Source organism: Callospermophilus lateralis, chromosome 10, assembly GCF_048772815.1.
Source record: "Callospermophilus lateralis isolate mCalLat2 chromosome 10, mCalLat2.hap1, whole genome shotgun sequence".
In the NCBI taxonomy this organism is placed as follows: Eukaryota; Metazoa; Chordata; class Mammalia; order Rodentia; family Sciuridae; genus Callospermophilus; species Callospermophilus lateralis.
Genome location: NC_135314.1, coordinates 77322150 through 77344410, shown reverse-complemented (window position 1 = coordinate 77344410; position 22261 = coordinate 77322150). Strand labels below are relative to the sequence as shown.

General features: G+C 36.0%; 1 protein-coding gene across 3 annotated transcripts in view; it reads left to right on the top strand.

The window, feature by feature from the left end:
• Positions 1–22261, top strand: part of Col8a1 (collagen type VIII alpha 1 chain) — a 149641-nt gene that overhangs the window by 94847 nt on the left and 32533 nt on the right. Inside the window, exon 1 of one of the 3 annotated variants that reach the window (XM_076868464.2) lies at positions 2151–2219. The exons of the other annotated variants lie outside the window; for them this stretch is intronic. The gene's annotated coding sequence lies outside the window, so the exon portion shown is untranslated. Of the gene's footprint in view, positions 1–2150; positions 2220–22261 lie in introns of those variants that run through there. 3 annotated transcript variants of the gene reach the window in all.

Here is a 22261-nt window from a genome sequence, read left to right as displayed (position 1 = left end):
GCCTTAACTGATGTCTCAGTAAAAGCAATAAAAATATAAAGTACATCATTAACTTTTGAACTTTGATGGAAAAAAAGAAACCCCACAACATACCATCCATTTCTGACAAGTAGACATTATCTCATAGTACCCACAGCCATCCTATGCTTATTACTATTGCCTGCTCCTAAGTGTGACTTTTGGACACACGGCTCAATATTTCCTAATATATAATAGTACAATGGCTTTTATAGTCCATTTAATCTTATTTCATTATTGAAGGAATGAATTGCTAAGATTCCTCAGATTCTTGTGTTCTTGCTGAGAGTGCACCTGAACAACAAGACAAGCATAGCATCTAGCCCAACTAATGCCACATGGCCACATCCTGTCTAGAGTGAATCCACTCAGAGCTCCTAAAGAAATGTGAATATATTAATGATTTTATAAAGGCATTACATTTTTAATATAGGTACCACTAATTATCTTGGCAGGATTCCATCAGAGCCACATGTTCTCCAAATGAAATATTTATAATACAGGACCATTAAATTTTAAAAAAATATGCTTATTTAAGCAACAGGTCGTAGAACTCAAGCTGATATAGGATTTTGAAGAAGCTGGTGAAAGATACAGGACATGGATTACTTTCTTAATGTCAGGGTAAGGCTCTGAACTCAATCCAAAGAAACTATTGTAATTGTTGCAACCATGACAGGCTCAGCTTCTGGATTTCTTCTAACAAAATCTTGCTGCCAAGGGCATTGATGGGCTCACCCAGTAAAAAATTACTATAACAATGTTAAACTAAATCATAAAAATGCAGAAGGTGGTTATTACAGGGCAGAGGAGAGGAATTGCTTGTAAAGTTATAGTGGAAATATCAAAAATGCATTTTATTGAACTTTAAAAATTATGCTCTTTGTTTTTAAACTAAGGTGCAAAAGCAATAAAATGTAAATTTTTCTCAATAAATGATTTTATTCAACAGTCAACAGCAATTATTCAGCAAATGAAAATAAAAATTATGTTCCTTCAACCTGGACATCAATTCTGACAGGCTTGAAGTTTGTATATGATAGTTGTCTGATGAAAATAACCCGCTGAAAATTATTTTAAAGAATTTTCATTGAAAAAAGAATAATTAACTTTTTAAATATGTCTTTTTCTCTGTGAAAATAAACATGGCTTATGTTTAATTTCATGTGGAATAAGACTCTAAATATTTTATTTCATTTTTAAGTTCTATGAAGTTCACTTGACACAAATGTATACAATGATCAAAAAATTCAAATATGAATACCATAATAGGCATCCAGTTAAGGAGACGAAAACAAATCCCAACTAATCCTCCATGTACCCTCTAAAAGTACAGAATGTAATGTTAAGTAATCTAGAATTGAGCAATTGAGAAATCTAGAATTTCCTTTCTGATCATCTTTCTACCTTCTTAAAATATAGATCCCTCATGCACCTAGCATAGACATTTTGGTAGACAGATTTCATATTGTCCTCAAGTTAAATCACATGTATGTGTGACAATCATCATAGAAACAAACTTTCTTTGATCATTAAAATATCTAATGTACCATACACACAGGAAGCACTATGTATGGGTTGAACTGACTTATTCCCACTTGTATTCAACACTAATGTGTCTCTTGGATTCACACTAGAGAGGTAGTGTCTCACACATGGGAATAATGAGCTACATCTGTAACCAAAAATATCTATGGCAAACCTGCTGAATTGATCCATATCTGTTTTATTAATCAAGACCACTACAGAAGGGCTTTCTTGTGGCTGTACTATATTTTGGAGATAAATAGAGTAGGGAAACCACAGTTCAATTTAAAAGTTGTTTGAAGCTTTGAAGAACATGAATTTTTATATTATATGACAGCAATAAATTCCAATCCTTGATGGCTGTAATTCTGAGTATATAAGTATATAAATATCCTGTATGTATAATTTTACTATAGAACATGACATTTGCCAAAAAAGACCCTAACTGTTCAATATGGAATTTACTTCTTACTGCCATTCTCTTTTTTTCTTTTTTTTTTTTTTAATAAAATGACTTTTTTCAAAGTTAAAAACTATATAAGTCATTTGGTATGAATAGCCTTTAACTGAAGCAGATGGCTAGAAGTCAGAATTCTAGATTCTATCCTTGATTCTCCCACCAACTTGGAATGTGACCTTGGGCAAGACATTACGGCAAATCTACAATAAAAGAGGTAATAATGTCTTACATGTGTATGGTGCTGTATGATCTAATGGAGCACTTTCATATATAATTTCTTATTTATTCTCCCCACCCCCAGCCTCCTGAGAAGAGTGTGGTAGTTATTAACCATTCTCAATATAAAGACTAGAAATTTAGACCCAGAGAAACTCAATCACTCTTTCATAGCTTTATCAATATCAAACATCACAGAGCCAGGCACAGAACATTCTAAGACTCCAGCCTGATCTTTGTCTTTCCTCCAACACATTGTCACTCTCTGATGCCTCTTATCTTGGCAAAATAGAAATGAATACAGTGGCACTCTTTAGTATGGTGGTCACTGGCCACACAACCTTATGAAGTACTTGAAATGTGGCCAGTCCCCATTGAAATGTGCTATGAATATAAACTATATGCCAAACTTCTGAGACTTGGAATGAAAAAAAAATGTAAAATACCTTGTTAATACTTTTCATATTGATCGAATGTTAAATGATAATAGTCTCAATATCCTGAGTTAAATAAAATTAATAAATATAAATTAATACATTAATAAACATAATTAAGTAAGATTAATTTCACCTCTCTTTTCATTTTTTAATGCAGCTATGAAAAAACATAAAGTTATATATGCGACTCCTGTTATGTTCTTATGGGGAGTGCTGGAGTAGAGGATTCCATTGTTCAGTGCTGGTGATACTGAGTTCACATTATTGGACTTGTTTATGCACCTGTCTTGATGCAGCTGATAAAAATTTTCTGAGATGCTATCAGAGTAGGATATAAACTAGCCACAGTGATTCAGCCATTTTAATCCATCTTCCACATGCAGAGAAAAAGTCAGGCTTCATCCTTTGATGCTTCAAATTGCTCATTCATTAAAAAGGTTCATTTTATACTTGCTGAATGCTTGAAGGGCTCAGAAGTAAAAATGCCAAGGAAAGAATTATAAATTATATTTATGACTATATAGCACTGCTTATTTTAAAATATGATCTCAATAAACATTTCGAGTGAATAAGACATTGGACTATTAGGTTAATATTGGAAATGTAAAGTAATGATTACACATAATTGTTATCTAACAAATTTTATTCTCCCTACCAAGTTGTTATTTCATATGTAATCCCAGAAGTAGCTTATTCCTGTTTGAAAAATCTGAAAGTCCTTAGAAAAAAAAATGCATTCTTATTTTTAAAATAATATACAGATAGATAGAAAGAAACAGTCCAAAGTACTAAAAGCTAACATTGATGTAACATTTACTATGGGTTCAAGCACTGTGCTAAAAATTAGACTAAAATTTTGTCACATAACTTTCATAGGGCTTTGAAAATTAGCCCCATGAATCAGAAACAAAAAACTCTTAACCATTACTGCTTCTTACTCCAATGCTATTTGAAATCACAATGCAACATACCTTGATAATATTGGAATATTTGGAATTGATTCCCTTTTATTCATTTCACAAGGGTTTACAAAGCACATACAATGGATCAGGGACAGTTTTAGACACTGAGGGAGCTTTGAGTAATAAGATCTGAACTCTGCCCAAGAATACATAAGTTGGTAGACTTCTGAACACGTTTTTTGAAAAATGTGTACTGACAACAGTTAATTAAGTGTGGGTTGCTATTTGCATTCTAAAGGGCTTTTTTTTTTTTGTTACAATAGAAATCTTTCTAGTACGATTTCCTAATGTGTTAAAACTTACCTATTGTTTATAAAGCAAAGGTCTAGTATAAAAAATGAATATGTAACATGAATTTCAGTACTTTGCTTTCCTCTCTGTTATACCCATTTGGAAGAAAGTAGACTGAAACTACCCTAAATCTTTTCTGGAAAGAGTAAGTGAGAAAACAATGGGAACATAAATCAGAATGGCACTAAAAATTTCAAAATAACAAAACTTAAAAAGCTTCACAAATTTTTACACAATAATGAATAGGCAGAGCTCAAATCTTACTGCTCACCATTCCCTCAGTGTCTTCATCTTTTAAAATGACATGTAAATGCTATATATTAATGTTTAAAAGAAGATTTCAAAATAGTGTATGTTTCCAGTTTCTTAATGATCATGCTTACCTAAAACGAAGTAAGAAGAAAAATATTAACAATATCCAACTCTGAGGGGCAGAATTTTAGGTAGTACTGTGTTCTTATTTTCTTTTTTGTGAATTTTTCAAAATGTTCTTATAATAGATACATTGAAAAATCATTGCAATTGACTTCAACAATAATTGTAAGTGAGAAACTCAATAATTGGGGGTGAAAAACATTAAATGCAAATTTTGTTTTCAACCACAAAAATTTTTATAGTAGTAGCAATATGTTTTGTAGATTCTTCTTTCAGGAAGTATTGCCCTTCCTTTGATTCAACTTCTCTAAATAAGGAAGGTGAAAATTGCTTTGAGTTTCAGATTTTCTTGAGAAAGCAGTGTGAATCTCAGCTACCAGCACAAGTGTAAAGATCAAGGTTGTAACATGAGCTCATAAGGCTGAAAGTTGTTATTGTAGCAATCAGAAAACAGAGAGTGTGTAAAGGACGCCTCTCCCGCCTTAAAACAAGCTGGCTCTCATTCATTTCTAATGGCATCTACTTAGAACAAGCCTTAGTGTTAGCCCCTGAGATGTAAAATGTGGAAATATATCCTACACCTTTGGGGTAGATAAGGTATTAATGATCCTGAAAAGTAAAATATAAAGTTATTTTAGAAATTGTACTGAAAAATTCATGGAGAAATATTTGGTCTGATAACTTCTCTTATGAAAACATTAAAATTTCACTACAAAGAAAACTCAGAAATGAGTTCTTTGTACCATTTAATCTTATTAAATCATCAATCCACAGACCATTAGAGATGAAAGGGGCATTCTAAATTATTTTATCCAATACCAATATTTTGCAGATGCAAAACTGTTGGAGCAGAAAAATGATTTTCTCAGGAAAAAGTAAAATCACTCAAAAATATCCCAAAGAATCCGGGAACATCTGGAAGCTTATTTAGGAAGAACTAGGCACAGTATTTCAAATCCTACCAGAACTTTAATTACAACTTTAATTTTCAGTTTGTTTGTGGGCACTCCTGTGCAAGAATGAAAGTTGCTAATGTTGACAATGAAAAGCACAGTCATACTGAACACTGGAAAGTAAAAACCAAACGTATAACAAAGCCTGCGATTTCAGACCAGGTCACTCACCCATTACTCAGCTTCCTTTCCTCAGTGAGTCAAATAATTGAAATGTACTTTCTTTGCCACTTTTCAAACAAAGTCACCTATTATGAGAAATTGGCTACTTCCAACGTTGCCAATAGACAGAAGAATAATAGAACATTCTATTCCTTGAGTTTATAATAAGGACACCAAAAATCTCATGAATTTAAGTACTGATGAAAAATATACTTCTAATAAAATTTTTTATTAAGAACATATTTCTTGTCCTCCACAAACACATACCCACTTCACATTACAGAAAACATCATGAAAGAAATAATTTTTTTTTTTTTTGGTACCAGAGATTGAACCAATGAGTGATTAACTACTGAGCCACAACCCCAGCCCTTTTTTTATATTTTATTAGAGAGAGGGTCTCACTGAGTTGCTTAGGGCCTTGCTGAATTGCTTAGGACATTGCTAAGTTGCTGAGGCTGGGTTTGAACTCCTACCTCAGCCTCCTGAGCCACTGAGATTACAGGTGTATGCCACCACACCCAGCAAGAAGTAAATATTGAAACTGGTTTTCTAGGTTCAATGTCAGTCTAAGCAATGGAGGTGGTAACACTTGATTTTAAGGAAAACAGAACAGCATTTGCATGCCCATTGTCCTCTGTGAAATGAGCATAAGCATAGACTCTTGCAAAGTTATTTAAGAATTCAATCATTTAATAATACATGTAAAATGCTCAGAATGGTGCTTGAACACATAGTAAACATTCAATAACTGCCAACTGGTAGTAACAGTAAAAGTATTTACAACATAATTTCTCCGTGACATCCTTCTGACACAAAACTTGTGATTCCCCACAAGTGTGTTTCATGGCTCCAAATACATGCTGGTCCTTCATTCCAAATGTTCTTTCCTTGCTTCTCCAGCTGATGAACTCCTAATCACACCCAAGGTTCATTTCTGAAATTTCCTGCTCTAACCTGTCTTTCCTAATCCCAAGGCTCTCTTCATATACCCCTCTCTTACAAACTTGAGATGACTTTCTTTACTTGATTCCCCCTCACTCCCACCACACACATTTGCATACACACAAATGCATGCACACACACACATGTATGGACACAGCATATGCACACATGTATATACAGGTTCATGCACACATGGGCGTGCTCACACATATACATACACACACACATATGCACACACAGGCATGTGTACACACTGGACCTCAGAGAATACATCATAATTATTTTTATTTTCCCATGATATGTTTATTGAAATGAATGAACAAATACTTGTATAAATAAATATTTTTTTTTAAAGAGAGAGTGAGAGAGGGAGGGAGAGAGAGAATTTTTAATATTTATTTTTTAGTTATCAGCGGACACAACATCTTTGTTTGTATGTGGTGCTGAGGATTGAACCCGGGCCGCACACATGCCAGGCAAGCACGCTACCGCTTGAGCCACATCCCCAGCCCCATAAATAAATATTAAAGTGTTTTTTTTTTTCTGCCATCAGAATGAGATGAGTACCAAAAGGTCTCAGTTTAGAGGAGGAAGGAGGAGGGAAAAGGACTTAGTGGGAGGAGCTGGGACATACAATCTAGCTGCCCAGGAATCCAGGCCCACCACAAGCCAAGACTGAGACTTTCAATCATATATAATGGCATCTGCCTTACTTCTTCCAGTATTTCATTTAACTTCGTTTAACTTCTCAGTGTCCCTCTGGAGAAAATGTGAGTGCTGGGCAAATTGTTCTCCAGTACCAACATTTACGTGATGCTAAACACTGGTTTATCTCAGTGGTGCTCAAATATTATTAGCAGGCATCAGAATCTTCCATAAGACTTATTAAAATGTTGATTTCCTGGTCAGCTGATCTGATGAAGCCCAAGAATATTGAGGCTGCTTGGGAGGGGAATACATTTATAAAACTTCTAATTGATCTTCTTAACACAGGATTCTAATGCTGTCTGGTTATCACCTGGAAATTCACACTAGGATGTAGGCAGCTGCCTTCATAAGGACTGAAGCTTCTGGGTGAACCCCAAGAGTAACTACAGAAGGCAAACTTTGCCAACTACAGTTTTGTTCAAGTCTCTCCTTGTGGGGAAAGAACAGCCAGAGTTCAAGGCTACAGGGCAAAGAAAGCTCATATGCCTGAGTTTCACCCATTGGTTTCAACCTGTTGCAGCTTATTTTATGGATCACAATTGCCATCTAGTGACAATTTTGAATAACTACATTGAGGGACTACAGGAGGAAATAATGCTCCCATTTGTACACTGCTTGTTTTGCAAAAACACGTTCAAGAAGAGAACCCTTAAGAATAAATTCTAATGTGTTCTTGTCTTGTTTACCTTTGTATCTCACATTTATAAACACATGTACAGCACTTACTATGTACTCAACTTTTCCACTATTTTACATATATGCTCAATTATTCATATCTACATGATGAAATACCTACAACTCTTTTCCTCATTATTGAGACAGGAAATGTAACCACAAATGTACAAATGTACAGAAGAAGGGTAAATCTGAGATTGAACCTAGACAGTTTCTCAGAAAATACTACACTAACCAGCCTCTCATACTAGCAATTTAAAACATAGTTGCCAAAAGATATTAAATCAATCTAAGCGTTCACCAATATATTAATGGATAAAGAAAATGTGGTGTGTATACCTAATGGAAGACTATTCACCAATAAAAAGAAAGAAATACTGTCATTCACAACATGGATGAACCCAGAGGACATTATGTTAAGTGCAGTAAGCCAGAAACAAAATAAAAAAATAATAATTAAAAAAATAAACCTGATGATCTCACTTATATGGAGTCTAAAATAGATGATCTTATAAAAATAGAATGGTGGTTACCAGAGGCTGAGGGAGTCATGTAAGGTGGAGAGGGAAGTTGAGAAGTTGAGATGTTGGTTAAAGGATACAAAAGTGTAGCTAGATAGGAGGAATTAATTCAAAATTAATCTGTATACGGGGTAAAAATGGGAGTTCATAACCCACTTGAATGAAATGTATGAAATATGATATGTCAAGAGCTTTGTAATGTTTTGAACAACCAATAAAAAAAAGATTGATTAGATAGTATTGTGACATACAGCAATGATGTATTGTATTTTTGAAAAATACTAAGACTAGATGTTAAATGTTCTTACCCCCAAAATGATAGCTACATGAGGTAATGGATATGTTAATTAGCTAGATTTAGGTATTTCAAAATGTTTATATGCTTCAAAACATGTTATTCATGACACATACATACAATTTTATCCATCAATATAAATAGATAAACTTGAAAAAATAAAACCATTGCTAAAATAATTGGCATATATAAATAGTTATCAGCTCCCAGGCATGGGTCTGCAATAAAATACACACTGAAGCAATGATTTTTGCTGATTATTCCCAGTGAAATCAGCTCATGTGCCATAATAAAAGAAATGCTTCCATCTTCACAAAGCCAAGGTCATATAACAAAAAGAACACTGACTTGGCATCAATTTCCAACTTGCTATGCAATCGTGGACTTAAAAAGTCACTTAAACTTTCTGGGCTCCACTTTTTTTCATCTGTAAAATAGAAAAATAAAAATTAGTTTACATAGTCTTATAATTCCCAAAAATATACTTTGGGAGTTCTATAAAGCCAGATTTGAATTCTAAACTGCTCAACTTTTCCAGTGAATGTGATCACAAAAGCAAACAGGAAGGTAATGGGCAGTAACGTTATTGGTCTTGCTCAAATTATCTTGCACATGTGAAAGAGATTAGATTTGATCTCCTGAGTTATTGTCCGGAAGTGCCAGCAGTAAATAATAACACTCATGTTTGCTAAGTGAAAAGCTCAATCAGAAAGATCCACATTCCATTTCTCTTCCTGGATGTGATACTTGGCCTGTGTGCTGAACTCTGTGCCTCTGCCCGTTCTGAACTTTCTGAGAGTCCTCTCCAAAGGACTCATGCAGAAAAATCATGTATTTGCTGGTGGACTGAGGTCCATTCCCCCTGGTTCCAGCTTTCCTGTATCAGAGATCTTGGATTTTAAAAACCTGTTCTTGATAATCCTTTTAGCTCCTCATCTAAAACACCTCAGTTACCAAACTATTTATTATTTCAATAGACCCAATACTATAAGATGTTTATCAAACCAAATACAGCAATTTCTCTCTCTCTCTCTCTCTCTCTCTCTCTCTCTCTCTCTCTCTGTGTGTGTGTGTGTGTGTGTGTGTGTGTGTAATTCCAAGACTAGCTGGAATAAAGATTCATGGTAATAAAAGAAAAAAAATCATTCAGACAAGTGAATAAAGGGTAATCATTAAAATAGAAGAAGATAAAATATTAGCACCACACTTTAATAAATTTCTTTGTATCCTTTCAAGTATTTGCATGTGTCTCATCACCTAATTAGGCTTCTGTGCTTGAGAAGTGAAAAAAATCTAAGCCCAGAAATGTGAAAGAAAATGATAGAAATTTTAAACAACTTGAAAAAAAAAATGAATGGCTGAGGGTCCACTTATCCTAATTATTAAGCCTGTACTTGTCCTGCAATCATGGTTTAATAATCAAATCCTGATATAGGATGACTGCCCTCTGATACATGCATTAGAAAAAAAAGTTATTTATACAAATACACTAGAATTAAAGGATTAATTAAAAGATAATAAAAACTATAAATTCACTCAATAAGTGCACTGAGAATTTAGTACATGCCTAGAACTATTGTAAGTGTAGGGATTTTGCAGTAAATGAAGCCAAAAATGCCACTCCACCCTCAGTGCTCCATTGTGTGTAGTTGAAAAGAAGATAATAAATGAGAATATAAACAATTATGTTCTACAGTGTCTGGTGACAAAGAAAACCCAAGTGTGGTAGAAGGACAGAGAACAATATAGTGGCAGTGATGCCTTAAATTGGACAATCAGAGCAAGTGCCTCTGAGAGAGAATATCAGATCCAATATCTGCAGGAAGCAAGGTCACGTGGAGGAAGATTTGGAAGGTAGTTTGAGCAGAGGATATAGCAAGGAAGAAGTCCCAGCACTGGGTGCCAGCTTGGTTTGTTTCAGGATAGCAAGGAGACCCCCCAGCCAAGCCTAGTGACTAATAGGAAGGCAGAGTTGGATCATGCAGGCCTCGACAATTGTGGAACGGAGCTTAGAGCCCATGTGAACAGAAGTAGGGAGCCAAGGAAGGGTTTTGAACACAGGCACCTCAGAAGCTGATCTGTTTCTTTAAATCATTGCTCTAATTTCTTTTTTCTACAGGGTCAAGAGCAGAGGCAAGGAATTAAGGATCTGTTCAGTGGTCCAAGCAAAACACAATCAGTGTCTTATAATAGTGACTTAGAACGTATTTTTATGAGAGAGACCATAAAACATGCTGATGCATAGGATATGTGAGAAAAGGAGATATCAGCAATGTCTCCTGGACTTTGAAACTGAAGAAGCAGTCAAGTACCATTTACTGATACCATTTTATTTTTTGAAAACTATAACCCTTTAATAGTACCAGTTAACTTGATTTCAAAATTAATTTTTGAAAGTGCAAAAATGTTAACTTTTAATTTTAAGAAATTTTAATTCAAGACTCTTTCAGAAATGCCACCCCCGCCCCTTTAAGGAGAAACCTTGTAGAGCAACAGTGATATTCTGCTGCACAGCTTCCGACTCTAGAAGAGTCAAGAACCAGACCATGAGCCTGAAATAGTATAAAAGTTCTAAATGTTCTTTTGTAAAAAGTTTCAAAGACTCATGCCCAGAGAATTTTTTTAAAATCATAATTTCTGCTTAGGATACTTTTATAAATAGGAATAATGAAAGATTAGCTCCCTATTCTTTCAAGAAGTACAAGGTAGAATTTCATGGTTCAGTTCAAAGGAATGTTAAGTATTGGCCTGAGATTTATTAGACTCAAGATATGTTACAGTAGAAATGGGGGAGCAACATGCTTGGTCTGTGATCCAGGGGCACTTTTGTGGGAACCAGAGTCTTGAACTTCCAGGCAGTTATGTTGTGCTGGGCTTGGCCTGAGAGATCTGGGACAGTGCCATCACACCACCCATACATGGTCAATAAAAGCAAGAAAATACTTGGGGCAAAAAGGCTTACCCCAAATCACTAGTCAATAAGGGATAGAGCCAAAATTATATAAACAGAAGTTTAAAGATAGGCATGGAAAGTATTTTATTCATACACAGAGAAAACTTGAAGGGCCAACACATTCCAATGAAACAGGGCTCCTTTCTTGGTTCTTTATAGAGAATGGCTCCTTTTCAATATTTTAGCTTCTCTGATGAGTACTAATTAGCTCTGATCGTTTCTACACAGGAAGAAAAAATGAAATTCTCATGGCCTACAAACACCATAAAGATAAGAATCTTTTTGTCTTCTGTATTGCTGGGTCCCCAGCAAGTAGATTTCTGTCTGGCACACACTTTGTATTCAGCAAATCTTTGTTGAGTGAAGAAAAGCTAAGTTGAAGAGGGAAAAAAAGAAAGTAGAAAAGAATCTTTTCTATTTTGTTCTTATACAAAAAAAAAAAAAAAACCTAAATTTTCAGGTGAAATCTAATGAAAATATATCAAGAGAAAGCTTTTCCTCTGGTAGAGCAGCTCTTATCTAACGTATAGTTTTTTTCCCCTGGTATCAAATTCTTGTTGTCAGATATAATTCATTGATGTTGACTAAGAATTAACAAATCATTACCTTAGGTCCTTCAATTTTAAGTAGTCTACATTTCTCTTTCATTTTCATGCTCTTTCTTGTCGACCTAAACCGTTAAGTTAAAAAGCTGAATAGTTGACAAGTTGGCAGCCCCAAATTTTGGCTTCCTTGGATCCTTCTCAACTCAGTCTAAGCTTATAAGATCCATGTCTAAGATTCTAATTTAACTTTAATTTACTTGAGTACACTTGCCCTTATCAGTTCTGACCCCGTGCTCAGGGCTGGTCTTTTTTCCAACACCATTAGCAGCCACTATCATTGACCATAGCAGCCACCAGAGTAGTAATGTATAAAGAGAGAAAAACGATAAATGATAAAAGCATGTGGACACCTCCTGTTTCCAGACTAAGCCCTCGTAGGAAAGTGTTTGATAGGAAAACAGAAGTCTCTGCACAAAAACTATCCTGGATTCTAGAGGCTGTTATCGCTCAGCCTCGGGGAGATTGGCATAAATCTATTCTTATAGCCTGTGTTCTTTGAGATCTTTGAATCTAAGACCTTTTTAAAAATGAGTATAAGTCATTCTGAAGGGAGAAAAGGAAAAGGATAAATTGTGGTAGAAATCCAAGGAGAAATAATAAAATAAATCTTTCCTATCTGCCCCTTTGATGACATCACACTTTAAAAATAGGTGTAGGCAGGAACTCCAGGGAGGAATTTCAAGATAGGCTGAAATTCTTCCTAAAAGGTAAAAGCATTCTTTTTCTTTGACAGGTTTTAAAGGACACTGAAAAGTTTCAGGCAAACCTCCAACACCACAGCCTAAAGCAGCTTAACCCAAAACACACAATATCCCCAGCCAGCTCAAGATCAGTGACAAAGTTAGGCCTGAGGACTTCAGGATGTTAATTGTCAAACACAATTTCATGATATGTATGGTTCCATAATCTGGACAGAGCTCTTCTTGAGTATTATAAGGTATCCCTCACAGTGGGTGCAATTATTTATCCTTGATGTTATAACAGATATTGTATTCAAAAGAATCACAGATTAATCAGTTTTTCACTAGGACTGTGAAAGTAGTAGACATAAGAATCAACTAGAACAAGCTTGTAGAAAAGGCACATTTCTGGCCCCCTCCCCAAGCCTCTCTAATAAGACTCCATGAGGACATGATAGGCAGCAAGGAAGACTAGTGAGTGAGATGCAAATGGTTAGGAAACCACACACAAAGAAGCACTGCACTGGGTGTGATGTGAGCTCCCAGCAGTCAGGAGTCTATTAATGAAACTTAATTCCCTGCACCTGCAGTGAGGCCTGAACTTGGTAGAGACAATGACTATTTGGTGAATGAAAATCAATTAGCATTTATAGACTCCAGGGCATCATTCTAAGCACTCTAATACATTAACTCACTTAATCCTCCCAGGAAAGCACTCTTATTAGCCTTTACACCAGCTGGGCACTCTGCCTGCATACTGTGCAGAGAAAGTCACATGGCTGGCTTCTGTTCAGCTGCTACCTCTTCAAGATCTTTCTTGACTACCTACCTAATGTTTGATTAATCTCACTCCCATCCCATCACAAAATCCTGTTCCTTTTCTTTGTAGCACTTAATTCCATATAAAATCACCTTGTTTTGTTTATTGTATTGTTCCCTCCACTAAAACATAAGCTCCATGAGAAGAGGAGTTGTGTTTTTCACTGTCTGGAGGCACAGTGTCTAACTCACAATCAGCACCAAGGAAGTGCTTGTTAGATGAATGCATTAACAAATACATGACAAATACAATGTAAAGGAGATGTATTTGCTATATAACTTATTAAAACTTCCACATTTTATTATAAGTATAAAAAGTGAAAGACTTCTAACCCCAAAATAGTCCTAAAAATTATTTCATAATCTATCCTGTCCCAAGTGATAGCTTGGACATGAGAAAAAAGGAGAACTAAGCAAAGGTTTTAAAATGTAAAGTTTGGATAGATTTCTCACTCTGGGGCTTCAATATTTTATTTGCAATAAACTTTCAGGACATCAGACACACCCATGTTCAAACATAAGTGAAAAGCACATTCCAGGATCAAATGTACATGATTTTTAGATTAACCCATATTTTGATTAACCACACAATGACTGCCTTACTAGTTCATAAAGCTGTATCTACATGACAATAAAAGAGCAAGTTATAACACTGAAACTAAAGCCAGATGCTTTATCAGTAAGAAGAATGAATAGGCCAATTCAGTCCAAAGAATGAATGTATCACAATCATTGATTGTGTGGTCCTAAGCCAACAAAATCATAATTAGGACCTGACAGTAGGCACAGGAGAGAAATTTTTAAATTCTGGATGAGTTTTAAATGAGCTTCTCATACAATATAGCTCAAAACCATGGTTCTTTTGAATGGGGCTATTTGCTAGTTGAGGTCATGTCAATGCTAACCAAAGCCCTGGAGTATTCCTACTGTGGATGAGTACATTGCACTCTTTCTTCTCTTTATTTATGATGTGGGTCTCAGGCAAACAAGAGTCAATCCTAGGAAATGCTGCTAAATGAAACTTTATGTTCCCAATGATTCCTGGGATCAACTTTTGTCGATGTTATGCCAGACAGTAAATGTTATCGGTGATGTTGTTGGATAGAAAATATTCAAAATCAACTGGAAACTTCAAAGAAAGCTGTTTTCCTTGTTTTATTTTGAGAATGCTATGATCATGCAGGGACTTGGCCAGACCTGGGTTGGCTTCATTAATCATCTCAGAGCATGTGCATAGATCATGGAAGAATTTTTCCATTTTTGAGGAACTGCTGGTCTCCAATCACATCCGTTTCATTCAGTCACTGAAGCTGAAACTTGGAAGTACCAAAATACATGGAGGGAGGAACAGAGGAAGGCGTGCAAACAGTAGTGAGGTCGCTCTTACTACAAAAAGGCAAAAATTCTTTCTTTGCAAAAAAAACTCCGCCTAGGAAGAACTTAGTTGCCCTTCCTCCCATTGAGAAATATTTAATTAAAATATTTTAAATGATAGTGAAGAATTGGTTTTCATTCTAAAAATTTCCAAGTGCAATCTAGGCAAGAACAAAGATAATTTCTATGTTCACTGCCCAAGCCCTCAAAAACATCTGGATTAACTCAATGCCAGATTTAGCACGTTTTGTTTTCCATTTTATGAGCAAAACATGATTTGGATAACAAATTTTTCTGAGGCCCATGCATACTGCTGAGAACCTCTGTCATTTCCTTATCAGAAGCAACAGGAGAAATTCCAAATATGAAGAATCACTGAGATTTATGGCCTCCATTCCCAGCCTGACACTTGGCTCAGCACAGAGGGTAAGCAGCCAAAAAGAAGTCCTTTACTAAGGTATGAAGGCAACTGGCTGCTTGGGGAGTCCAGACTTGGGAGTGACACAAAAGAAGGTTTGGGCTTTTACACGGCCAGCAAAACCTAGTCTGTTTGAAGTCGGATCAATTGATTTCTTGAACATTTCAAATAAGCAAAATTCTACAGGAAATGGGAGCCAGATGCATTTTTAACCCAGGATGATAGTAGAAACTAGTCACACCACATCCTTTAGTTTCATTTTGGCCCTCCTGATAGACTTATTCTCCAGAACTATACCCGTATAATGTGTATATAGAGACAGTCATTAAATAAACTTGGTAAGGGTAGAGATTTTCTTATTCAAATAACCAAGGAAATAGCATGTGTCTGATATGTATCAATTTCCTTTAAAATACTTCATTGATTCGGAAAGGACTCTAAATGCTTAGGAAGAATCATCAATTGTGAAGCAGGCCTAGTATTGCTATTTTGACAAGCCCTCAGAGGGAGGGTTTACTCTTACTGTGCACCTAAAGAAACCAAGGCTCATAGATACAGTGATTTGCCAGAGGCTACATGACTATAAATGGAGAAAATGAGATTGACTTATCAAAGGAGTCCCCAGCCAAGTCTCAAAATACAGTTAGGTAGGAGGAATAGGTTCTAGTGTTCTACAGCAAGGGGACAACAGGTTACAATAACCTATCATACATTTGACAAAGAACTAGAAAGGGGAAGCCTGAAGTTTCCAAACATAAGTAAACAATAAGGATCTAGGCACAGTGGCACACACCCTTAATCCCACTGACTTGGGAGACTGAGGCAGAAGGATCGCAAGTTGGAGGCAACTCAGTAAGCCCCTGTCTCAAAATAAAAATTAGAAAGGAACTGAGGATGTAGTTCAGTGGTAGACTGACCTTGGGTTCAACTCCCAGTACCAAGAAAGAAAGAAAGGAATGGTGGGGAGGGGGGAGAGAGAAAGGAAAGGAAGGAAGGGAAAGAGGGAGGAATGGAGGGAGAGGGGAGGGGAAATGAAGGGATTGGGAGATGGAAAATGCTAATTATCCGATTTAATCATTATACATTTTTACATGTTTTGAAATATCATACTTTACCCCATAAACATGTACAACTATCACAATAATTAAAAAGAAAAACAGTAATATTTTTAAAGGAGCCCCCTATTGATTCTCAGGGTTGAACTGAAATGAAAAGACACTGATTATTCAGACTGTTTCTTCACTTGCTATTGCTAGTTTGCCCCTCCCTGCCCACAGTACAGGAAGGAATTGGCAACCTCTCTGGAGCTGTAACTACCAGGTCAGGAGTCATTAGCAATCATGTGCCAGGAGCACCACCTCGCCAGGCAGGAACAGCCTACATGCAGCTTCCCCAGGGACCCTAAGCTGGAAGGAAAGGTTTCTTCCCTCTCTCTACCTTTAGCAAAAACTGACACTGTCACTTAGCAGTACCTGGATGCTACCTTATGAACAACTTGTTCTTTGTTCTTGTGACTTTCACAAAAGATGAAATATTCTTTTTATTTTTAGATGAAATGTTCTTTTCATTTTAATTTCACATATGCTGCCCAGAAGCCCCCAGGTTTTCTGGAATTTTTATTAAGAATTCCAGATATTCCAGCAATAATTTTCAGACACCACAACTTTGGCTTGACAGAGAGTAGATACATACCATATTTGATATAACCAACCTCTAGGGATTTGCCCTCTGCTTTCTTCTGCTTTTTCTTCTAGAGAAACTGTCCCATTATTGGTTTAGATTTATTAATGTGATCATATTTCTCTTCCCAGAAATCAAATTTGGAAGATAAGGAAGGGATAAAAATGGTAATAAATAGTCTTCCCTAGTCTTATGTTAGTTCTCCTCTGCTTTTGCATTGGAATGGACTGATCCATTTCTTGGGCATTGCTATATTGGCAAAGAAAATCATGATATTTTAGTGTGAGGGCTTTTTGTACATATCTATGTTATTTAGAACTGCCTCTAACACTCGTGATGCTTGGGCAAGAGTTCAAAAGGAAGCCCTCATGCCATGCATTTTAATGTTTAAGTTATGAATTGAGCCAATAAGCCCTTAAATAACTTATGTTCTATCTCTCTATTTTGGCAAATAAATCTTCATAAAAACCTAGAAGGCCAAGTTTAAATTTTAAATTCTCAGATTCTTGGAGTTATGCCTCAGAATGCAGAGGTACATGGAGCTCAATCTGCCCCTAATGTCTTTTGTTCCTACTCTCAGCTCTGCCAAGGACCACAGCAGGTTTCACAACCATGCATTCAACACCCAGAGTAGTGGATACAGCCAAGCTCTATCCACTACTCCCAGCAAACAACTGCTTCCTGACCCCAGGTTGGTCCCAGCAATGTACCCATATGACGCTGTCCATCTCAAGAGACTGGACCCTGAGAAAAGCCTGTGTAGGTACTAGAAAGTTCTCAAGATTATCAAGACAGTAAATTCTAGGGTCCTGTATATCCACAGCATATTCTAGAAGGGTGTGAGCTGTTCAAAGCATAATTCCTTGATTTCTCACCCTGTAGAAGTTGGAGGATGCCTGGCTGGAGGAAAGCCAGAGCAGAAGCCCCATCCGGATAGTGCTTAGAGTTAATGTTCCCCCATTGCGATGGCTAAGTGGGAATTGATCACATTCACTACACACCTTTCATCCATACTCTCTAGGTAACAATAAAGGGTATCTCAAAAGAAGGTTTAGAACTAGAGGTTCAAGATCAATAGCTTCACCTAAATCAAGCCATCTGTACTTCAACAACACTGAGGATTATGCAATTTGCTCTTTGAATTACAAGTGCATTCTTCTGATCTCCTGCCCCAGTTTCCAATGGTCAAAAGCCAATGAAGAAGTAGAGTGTTCAAAAGAGACATCATTAACAATGAATTATTCTCTAACATGGAAATAACTGTAATTGGGAGAAGAGAGTACACATATTTCATTGTCATAAATTTCTTTAGGAGATAAAACAAGCAGAAGGCAGAGAAATGTACTCTGGGAGATGAGAGGGAGGGATTGATTCTTTGGGTTTACATTTGTTCCAAGTGAGACAGGCTGGGTTTCCCTGAATGTCCAGTCTTCTGGACCCATTCCTGCTCCCTTCAGTAATGATAATAATAACAGCTAATACTTATATTGCTCAGACTCTACGTTAAACACCATTCTACGCATTTTAACATGCATTTACTTACTTAATTTTCCCAAAAGTTCTAGGAGGCATGCACTCCTATTACTCTTGCTTTATTGAGGATGAATTTGAGAGCTTCTCCCTGCCAAAAAACCGGAAAAGGAAATTGAATTTTGAAAGAAACAACGCTTGCCCAAGTCTCATTGATAATAAAGAATCCAAAGTAGGATTTGAGCCCAGGCAGTATGGCTGTAGGGTCTGTGCACCCAGCAACATATTCTCCTGCTTCTTAAGGTGATCTGTCACTCAAGGAGTAGCCGATTTGTGAAATGGTTACCCTCCAATCTGCCCTGTTCCCCACATAACTATGCATTTGAGACCCTGGTAGTTGGAAGCTTGACCTAGAAGAGTTGTGTCTTTGACTGACCCAGGATTTTCTACTTTGGGGAGTTAAGAATAGACTCCTCCTTCTCAGGCCCGATAGCCGCACCTACCAGAAGCCAAAGAAACCACAATCACCCAAAATTCTTTCAACACCTAATTGAACTTTCTTAAAAGGAACTTTGTGCATGAGAATTTTCTTATTTTCTTGCCCTTAGGGTTTGTGAAACATTAGAGTTTGTGCCTTATTTTTCTTTATTTCCAATCCTTTAGAGCTCTTTGCACAGAAGAGGTATTCAGAAACTTTGAAATGAATGAAGTTCCTTTGTATTCTTCAAAATTGATTTTAAATCTGGTAGCTCAATTTGAATACAAAAGGCAGAACAACATATGTATAAGTTCCAAATTTGTATAAGTTCCAAATTCAATTGTAATTGGACATGAATATGGAAAATGTGTGTATGTGTGTGTGTTCTCTATTCAAAGTTCCCATTCGGATAAGTGATTTATGATAATAGATAAGTACCTGGAGACAGACTTCATGAGTTCAAATTCTAGTCCTGCTACTTAATGATTATGAGATTCGGGACACTATTTCTATAGCTTTTTCCTCACAGGTAATTAGGAATGATTATGATGATAGTTTCCACCTCCAGTGGACTTTTCTGAGAATTAAATGAGTTAATCAATTAGGTGGTTAAATTAAGTAATCAATGTGAAATGCCTTTTTCAGTGTCTGACAAATAATAATCCCTCCATGAATGTTTATTGACATGCTAAACCATTCCATAATTGAAGCACTAATATGGTTAACTTTTATCATATAAAATAATTAAATTTTTTAAGGTATTGATAAAGTAGGTAATCATATTTTCTATGAATGGTCATTAAGAAAATAGGAATAATAATAGTTAAATAAAATTATTTATCATATAACCAGGAACAATAGAATATAATATGTGCTGTATTAGCCACCAAGTGTAGGTGACAACAAGCTGTATCATGGAAGTGTCACAAAAACAGGCTCTTGGTTATCAGGGTATCAGCTAATTCAATATCTTCTCTGAGCAGCTTCACCCTCCTGAGAACAACAGGGAGCAGAGACTTCAGACTTTGCTCTAGTGTGCTACAATTGCTGCAGTTACTCAAACTCACACCAACCAAAATCCACAGTTCCCAGCCAACATCCCGTCCATCCAGCAAAGCACATCTAGTAGAACAGATAATACAATGAGAACCCACAGCATGCAGTTTGTTTGTGTGCTTATACTCTCCACAATGAAGACAGGAAATTACTGCAGTATAGCTGTATTCAAATGTGTCAAAGCATACACTCCACTTTAAGTCCTTCTGCAAGATCAAAATTCTTCCCTAATATACTTAACCTTTGCTCACAAACTTTTCCCAGACTGCTCTCTAGGCATTTCTCAATATTATTAGTTTTAGGCAGAGATAGGATAGCCAGAATAAGTCTCAGTTGGTCCTTTAATTCCTTTTGGTCATATCTGTGCTCTTGGGACCCAGTCTAAGAATGTTGATATATCATAGTCGCTCCTGTATCTATTGTGTATTTCCCACATAGTCTCAACTTTCTGTTACAATATGCTCTAAATTTATTAATATCTCATTTTATCTTTACTAGATATCCTCAATACCTCTCTCTTCTCCAACCCAATGGATTTATGATGCTTTCTCAAAAATATTAAAATTATACTTTTATTTCATGAAAACATAGTAAACATCATTCAATACAAGGTAAAGTGACTATTACTACAGGTCTAATTCCTAAGTACTTGTTTCATTTTAAGTTTGTGTAGGAGAGAAATAGGGGTTAGATTTCATTCTGCTACATATGGGTTTCCAGTTTTTCCAGCACTATTTGTTGATAAGGCTATATTTTCTCCAGTGTGTGTTTATGGCACCTTTGACTAGTAACTATATTTTTGTGGGTTTGTCTCTGTGTCTTCTATTCTGTTCCATTGGTCTTCATGTCTGTTTTGGTGCCAATACCATGCTGTTTTTGTTATTATAGTTCTATAGTATAATTTAAGGTCTGGTACTGTGATGCTTCCTGTTTTGCTATTCTCGCTAAGAATTGCTTTAGCTATTCTGGGCCTTTATTTTTCCAAATGAATTTCATGATTGCTTTTTCTATTTCTATGAAGAATGTCACTGGGAATTTTAATAGGAATTGCATTAAATTTGTATAGCACAATTAATAGTATGGCCATTTTGAGAATATTAATTCTGCCTATCCAAGAACATGGGAGATCTTTTCATCTTCTAAGGCCTCCTTCGTTTCTTTCTTTAGTTTTCTGTAGTTTTCATTATAGGGATCTTTCACCTCTTTTGTTATATTGATTCCCAGGTTTGTTGTTTGTTTGTTTGTTTGTGGCTATTGTGAATAGGATAGTTCTCCTAATTTCTCTTTTAGCTGATTCATCATTGGTGTATAGAAATGCAATTGATTTATGGGTGTTAATTTTATATCCTGCTACTCTGCTGAATTCATTTATAAGTTCTAGAAGTTTTCTGGTAGAGATTTTTTTTGTGTGTTGGGGGGGGGATCTTCAAAATATATAATTATGTCCTTGGCAAACAGGGATAGTTTGTGTTCTTCTTTTCCTGTTCATGTCCTTTTAATTTCTTTTTCTGTTGTTATTGTTTTTGTTTGTTTGTTTGTTTGTTTGTTTTTGCCTAATTGCTCTGGTTAGAGTTTTAAGGACCGTGTGGTGAAAGAGGGTATCCCTGCCTGTTCCGGTTACTATTACCACAGGAACATTTCTTCTTTTTTGGTACCAGGAATTATACCCAGGAGCAATTAACCACTAAACCACATCCCCAACCATTTTTATTTTTTATTTTGAGACAGATTCTCAATGTTTCTTAGGGCCTTGCTAAGTTGCTGAGAATAGCTTTGAGATATCTGTCCTCCTGACTCAGCCTCCCAAGCCACTGGGATTATAGGCATGTACCACCACACCTGGCTAATATAGTATTTCTATATCAGATGCTAGCTTTAAAGAAGCAGTAAATGTTATTTTTATGAATAGTTTTTGTTAATAAACTTACATAAGTTATCAAAATTGATTGATAAGAATTATATCAATATCTTACTGGACCCTGGAAGCACAGAAATGGAATGAATACAAAACTACATAATGCATTACAAGAGCCACTTCTGTTGAGTTGCTAGGCAACTTGCAGACATTTGTTACCAAATATGATCCCCCATAAAGATTCTTATTCCCATTTTCCAGGCTAAGAAATGGAGGTTCCCAAGGTTACATATGTGGCAAGAAGCAGAGCCAGGATCCAAGTCCAAGT